At 41.9% G+C, this 6,159-nt stretch overlaps 1 non-coding gene across 1 annotated transcript; it reads left to right on the top strand.

Moving 5' to 3' along the window:
* The first annotated feature begins 5,846 nt into the window (after positions 1-5,846).
* Positions 5,847-5,952, top strand: LOC132638952 (small nucleolar RNA R71). The gene has a single exon (XR_009582007.1). It is a non-coding gene; the product is annotated as a small nucleolar RNA R71 (small nucleolar RNA).
* Positions 5,953-6,159: the final 207 nt, after the last annotated feature.

Raw genomic sequence — 6,159 nt, 5'->3', positions numbered from 1 at the left:
TGAGTACGATTATGAATACGGATGCAGATATGGATATATGTATATGTATAAATGTGTATGTACATGAATCACGCAAGAACAGTTATGTAACTTGCAAGTAATTATACGTCGCCAATGAAACCAAGTGGGTACTTAAAAAGAGGAGTAAGAGGTAAACAAGAATAGTGTGGTCAGGATACCCCCGGGTCAGTTGAAGGAAAATATATGGTAAATTGAGTTGCAATGTTGAGTTGGGATTATTGTTAGGGATAAAGAGGATAATTACTTCGAATATGACATAAGTGCATGCTATACGTTTACTATAGTAGCCCTGGGGTGTGACAACCTACGAATGCAATAAAATCACTGAATCAAAGGGAAGCTTAGTCCCCGATGCATTAGGCCTTATGAGATTGTATGAAAAATAGGCAAGGTGGCATATGAGTTAGATCTACCATCCATACCTTGATGCTTTATAAATATGTTGGAAATCCTACTAGGATCATGCCAGTAAATGATGTTCAAGTAACAGAAAGGTTGATCTACGAAAAGGTACCCATTGCCACATTAGATAGGCAAGTACAGAGACTTCGAAATAAAGAAGTGGCCTCAGTTAAGGCCTTATGGTAGAATAACAACCGAGAAGAATGACTCGGGAAGCGGAAGAAAATATGAAATCCAAGAGCCCGCACTTGTTTCAGCCCCGGAAAACATTTTAGACGAAACATCAAGATCATAAGGTATGTATGTTTTCCTTTTATGCTTTTAGGTCCACCTTGACATTTTGGACTATGACAAACTCAAGAATGGGGACTTCTTGCAATGGGGTGCTACGTTTCTTCATTATGTATAGAATGGCCCCATAAAACTCTCGTACCAACTGTGGACAATACTCCCTTGGCGGATGACTGAACACACCAAGCTGGTAAAACAGTAAAGTCTCCGCAATGCGAGGGTACGCAGACAAACCCTCGAATACAAGCATCCGTTCTTCCAAGATATTCCTTTGCATTTTTCCCCCCTTTTTTTCGTCGGAGCTAACCCAGCCTCATACAATTTCTTAGAGCCTTTCACAGAGAAACGAAGCTTCTCTTCTGCCAATTTCTTTGTTCGTATGGCCAATCGTTGACCTTCACCCACTTCCCCTGGATCTGGATATGCCTCGAAGATCTGAGCTTGGCTGGAAGCAGGCTCAGATGAGCCGTTTGCTTGTTCTGTTTCTTCTGTTCCCTCATGTCCCGATGTGGCCGCGACTGACTCCCCCTTTTCAGACTGGGAGGAGCTCGACTCGGACTTTGAAGGTTTCATTAGCTCGGGCTCCAAATGTGGGGCCCCTTTCTTTTTATTTTTTGGCATGACTTCCACCTCCTCTTCAGACTGAGAGGGGGAATCATGCAAGGCATGCTCGATCTCGGGCTGTTTGCCTCGGCCTCTACCTCGGCCCGAAGCTCAGGGCCCCATACCTCTTCTAGTATCATGCTTCATTGTCATTCCTGTAAAAGAGGCACTTATTAGCTACAATGAAACAACTAAGTAATGAAAATGTTTTTTTATGTAACCGTAATTGAAAATTACGGACCATAATTTGAATTACGATTCGTAACAAAGTCCATAATTTTTAGGCTCTATTGCAAAAGTGGGAACCACCATCACTGATTATAGCCCTCAGAGTACCAAATTGAGTAAATATGTTTTTCTTTAGGAACCCCATGACACTCTTGGCCTCATTGTTAGGTAAAGCCACCGCTTCTACCCATTTCGATACATAGTCCACAACAACTAAGATATACTACAACAACTAAGATATACTTCATGCCACCAGAGCTCACAAAGGGTCCCATAAAATCAATTCCCCAGACATCGAACACCTCCATTTCCATCAAAAAGTTCATAGGCATCTCTTGCCTTCTGCCTATACTCCATTGCCTCTGACACTGATCACAAGACCGCACTAATAGATTTGCATCATGAAAGATAGTCAACTAGTAGTAACTGCATTCAAGAAATTTAGCAGCAGTCCGGTTTCACTATGATGACCCCCAACTGGAGAGTCATGGCCGGCCTTTAGAATAGCCATCACTTTACTTTCGGGAACACAACGGCTAATGATGTTATCAGCACAAATTCTGAACAAGTCTGGCTCATCCCAATAGTATTGACGAGAATCCCACAAGAATTTCTTTTTTTGGTATGCCTTGATCTCCTCTGGAATTATGCCGGTCACCAAAAAGTTGGCAATGTCTGCATACCACGGTACCACCTCTATTGACACATCCAATACCCTCTCATATGGAAATGCATCATCGATATCTAGCTCATCCAAAGGTCTCTCAGCTTCTTCAAGCTGAGAGATGGTCAGCAACTTGATTCTCAATCCCCGTGCGGTCATTCACCTCTAAGTCAAACTCTTGCAACAACAAGGCCCATCAGATTAATCGTGGTTTAGCTTCTTTGTTCGTCATCAGGTATGGAAATGCGGTATGATTAGTGTATACCATGATTTTGGACCCCAACAGATAGGCCCGAAACTTCTCAAAAGCTAAAAACTATTGGGAGCAGCTCTTGCTCAGTCACTGTGTAATTCATCTGAGCAGCATTCAATGCTCTGCTTGCATAATAGATTGGGTTCATTATTTTATTATGTCTTTAGCCAAGCACAGTACCGATAGTGAAGCCATTTGCATCACACATCAATTCGAAAGGCAGAGACCAGTCAGAAGACACAATAATAGGGGTTGTGGTCAACCGCTCCCTCAATTCCTCGAATGTCTTTAGGAAATTCTCGTCAACTTCGAACTTATCCTCTTTTTCAAGAAGCTTACACATCGGGTTAGCGATTTTGAGAAATCCTTGTTGAAACGCCTATAGAAACCTGCGTGTCCCAAAAAGATACGGACACCCTTCATTGAGATAGGCAGAGGATGCTTAGAAATCACATCAATCTTTGTTTGATCAACCTCAATCCCTTTTTTCAGAGATTTTATGCTCGAGGACGATTCCTTCCTTCACTATGAAGTGGCACTTCTCCCAATTCAGCACCAGATTAGTATCCTCACAACGTTTAAGCACTTGATCCAGATGGCCAAAAGAGTCATCAAAAGAATCACCAACAACCAAGAAGTCATCCATAATGACCTCAAGAAAGTCTTCCAACATATCTGAGAATATCGACATCATACACCGCTGAAAGGTAGTCGGTGCATTGCAAAGACCAAAGGGCATGCTGCTAAAAGCAAATGTCCCATACAAACAAGTAAAAGTCTTCTTCTCTTGATCCTCCAGGCGATGTTGATCTGATTGTATCCCAAATACCCGACAAGGAAGCAATAATAAGATCTCCTTGCTAGCCGATCAAACACTTGATCAATAAAAGGCAGGGAAATGATCCTTGCAAGTGGCAGTGTTAAGCTTGCGATAGTCCATGCAAACTCTCCATCTGGTTATAGTCCTAATCGGAATCAGCTCATTCTTTGCATTGGGCACCACTGTGATGCCGTCCTCTTTCGGAACACATTGGATTGGGCTCACCCATTTACTGTCAGTAATTGGGTAAACCACTCCAGTATCTAACCATTTGATGATTTCCTTCTTGAAAACTTCTTGCATGTTCTCATTCAGTCTCCTTTGATGCTCCACACTCGGCTTGCTATCCTCCTCCAACTGGATTTTATGTTCACAGATCCCAGAAGGAATTCCCCGAATATCTGCTATGGTCCAATCAATAGCACGCCTATATTCACGCAATACCTCCAAAAGTCTCTCGATATGCTCCTCAGTCAGTAATGCTAAAACAATCACTGATAATGTATTATTTGGACCTAGGAACTCGTACGTCAAATGTGATGGGAGCTGCTTAAGCTCAAGGTTCGATGGTTCAATGATCGAAGGCTTTGCTGGAGGAGTTGTTCTATTTTCTAGATCAAGATCTAGCTTCTTTGGGTGGTAGAAGCATGAACCCAACCCAACAAGTGAATTAATCATCTCCACATAGCTTTCCATGTCTTCAGCATCAAAGTTTAGAATAATACCCTCTAGAGCTTCTCCAAAACTTTGTTCTTCCATCTTGAACTCCACAACTTCATCAACAACATCAAAAGAATCAATCACTGAAATGCTCTCATAAGCACTCGGTAACTTCATCCCCTTGCTTGCCTGAAAAGTAACTTCCTCATCATTGACTCTGAACTTGATTTCATTCTTCTTCGAATCTATCATAGCTCTTCCCGTAGCAAGGAAAAGTCCCCCCAGAATAATAGGAATGTCCCGATTAACAGCACATACAAGAATCACAAAATCAGCGGGCAATATAAATTTGGCAACCCGTACAAGGACATCACCAACCACGCCAACAGGTTTCTTAATAGATCAATCAGCCATTTGTAACCTCATAGTAGTCAGCCTTGGCATCCCCAAACCTGATTGCTTGTAAATAGCAAGTGGCATCAGATTTATACTCGCCCTATTATCACACAAAGCACGAGCAAAATCATGGTGCCCCCACATAACAAGGAATGTTGAACGCCCTAGGATCTCCCTTTTTCTTGACAGTAGTTGTTGAAATGATGGAACTCATAGTGCGAGTCAAACTCACGTTTTCATGTTGCACCGTCTTCTTCTTGGTCAACAGGTCATTGAAGTACTTAGTAAAACTGGGCATTTCTTTGATAGCTTCTAAGAACGGAAAATTCAGAAATAACTGCTTCAGCTAATCATAAAAAAAATTAAACTTAGCATCTTCCTTCTTCTTTACCAACCTCTGAGGAAAGGGAGGTTTAGATTTGAAAAGCTGAGTCAAAGGGTGGAGAGCACCTTTCACAGTTTGCTTGCTATTGTCATCAGCCATCTCTGAAATTTCTAGAATATCAGCAGATTTCGCGTCATTAGAATTCTCATCAACAATAATCGGTGCTTCAGACTGCACCTTTTCCTCTTCATCAATAGGCTCGATCTCAACAAATATCTTTTCAGCACCTTGGTGTATTTTACCACTCTGAGTCCTAATGGAAAACACACGGTTTACACCTCCTCCCTCATTCTTCGGATTTAGAATAGTGTCACTAGGAAGTCCTCCCTTTTTATGAGGGTGCTGCTTTTTAGAAATACTCTCACATCTATGACTCGAGCTTATGAATAGCTGTTGTATGGGATCCCACTGTCTCTGTTAGCCCAGATAATGTCCTTTCAGACTTGGATTGATTTGCAAGAATCTTCTCAAGCATTGCTTCAACCCTCGAACTACCTTACTATGTTGATTACCCTTTCGATGGAATATAAGGATTGGAACTCTTGTTCCCAAAATTGTTGTTGTTGTTGTATCTCCCTTGGTTCGCACCACCATAATTATAATCGTGGTTCCTTAGGTTGTTGTTGTTGTAGGTACATTGGCCCTGCTGAGGTCTCCATTGATTCTGATTCTGGTAACCACCTTGGTAGTTCTGCCTTTGGTAACCCCCTTGAGAATTGTTCACATCTTCAACCTGCATAGGAGGTCCCTCGTGAAATGGACCCTTTTGGACCTGGTACATCCCCTTCGGCATACCTGAATCATCTTCGCAAATATTTAACTTCTTGATCTGGGTCTCATCAAACTTCGTGGTTAGCAAGGAAATATTCGTTGCAAGCTGAGCCAATGTTTGCTAGGTATCTTAATTCTCCTTCACCATATTCTGGATCATGATACTAACATAGGGCACAATATCGGCATTGTTCGACTGCCAAGTTTGATTGTGCGTAGTTAGCCTATTATGTATGTTGGCCACTCGTCGATAAGTTTTATCCATAAATAACCATCAGCTGCGTTGTTTTCAACTGATTGCGTCACGGGTTCCAGCCCTCGGTAGAACTTCTCTATTAATATGTGATCCGGAAAATCATGACTTGGAAATTTCTGCAAATACTCTTTAAATCTCTCCCAAGCTTCATATAATAGTTCTCCTGGTCGCTACTTGAGTTCATAGATCTTGTCACGAATCTCAGCCTTCTTGGTAGGAGGATACCACTTCTTGAGAAAAACTACTACCATCTTTGCCCATGTATTAATAGAATTCCGAGGCAGCCTCTCGAACCATGCTCTTGCATCTCCAGCTAAGGAATATTTGAAAAGCCTCAGCCGAATAGCACCTTGTGGAACGTTGTTTTTGATGTGATGAGTACATACATCCACAAAATCTTGCAAATGGC

This window comes from Lycium barbarum, chromosome 4 (genome assembly GCF_019175385.1).
Source record: "Lycium barbarum isolate Lr01 chromosome 4, ASM1917538v2, whole genome shotgun sequence".
NCBI lineage: Eukaryota > Viridiplantae > Streptophyta > Magnoliopsida > Solanales > Solanaceae > Lycium > Lycium barbarum.
Note: the sequence above shows the minus strand (reverse complement) of the source record. Positions and strands in the feature narration are given on the sequence as shown.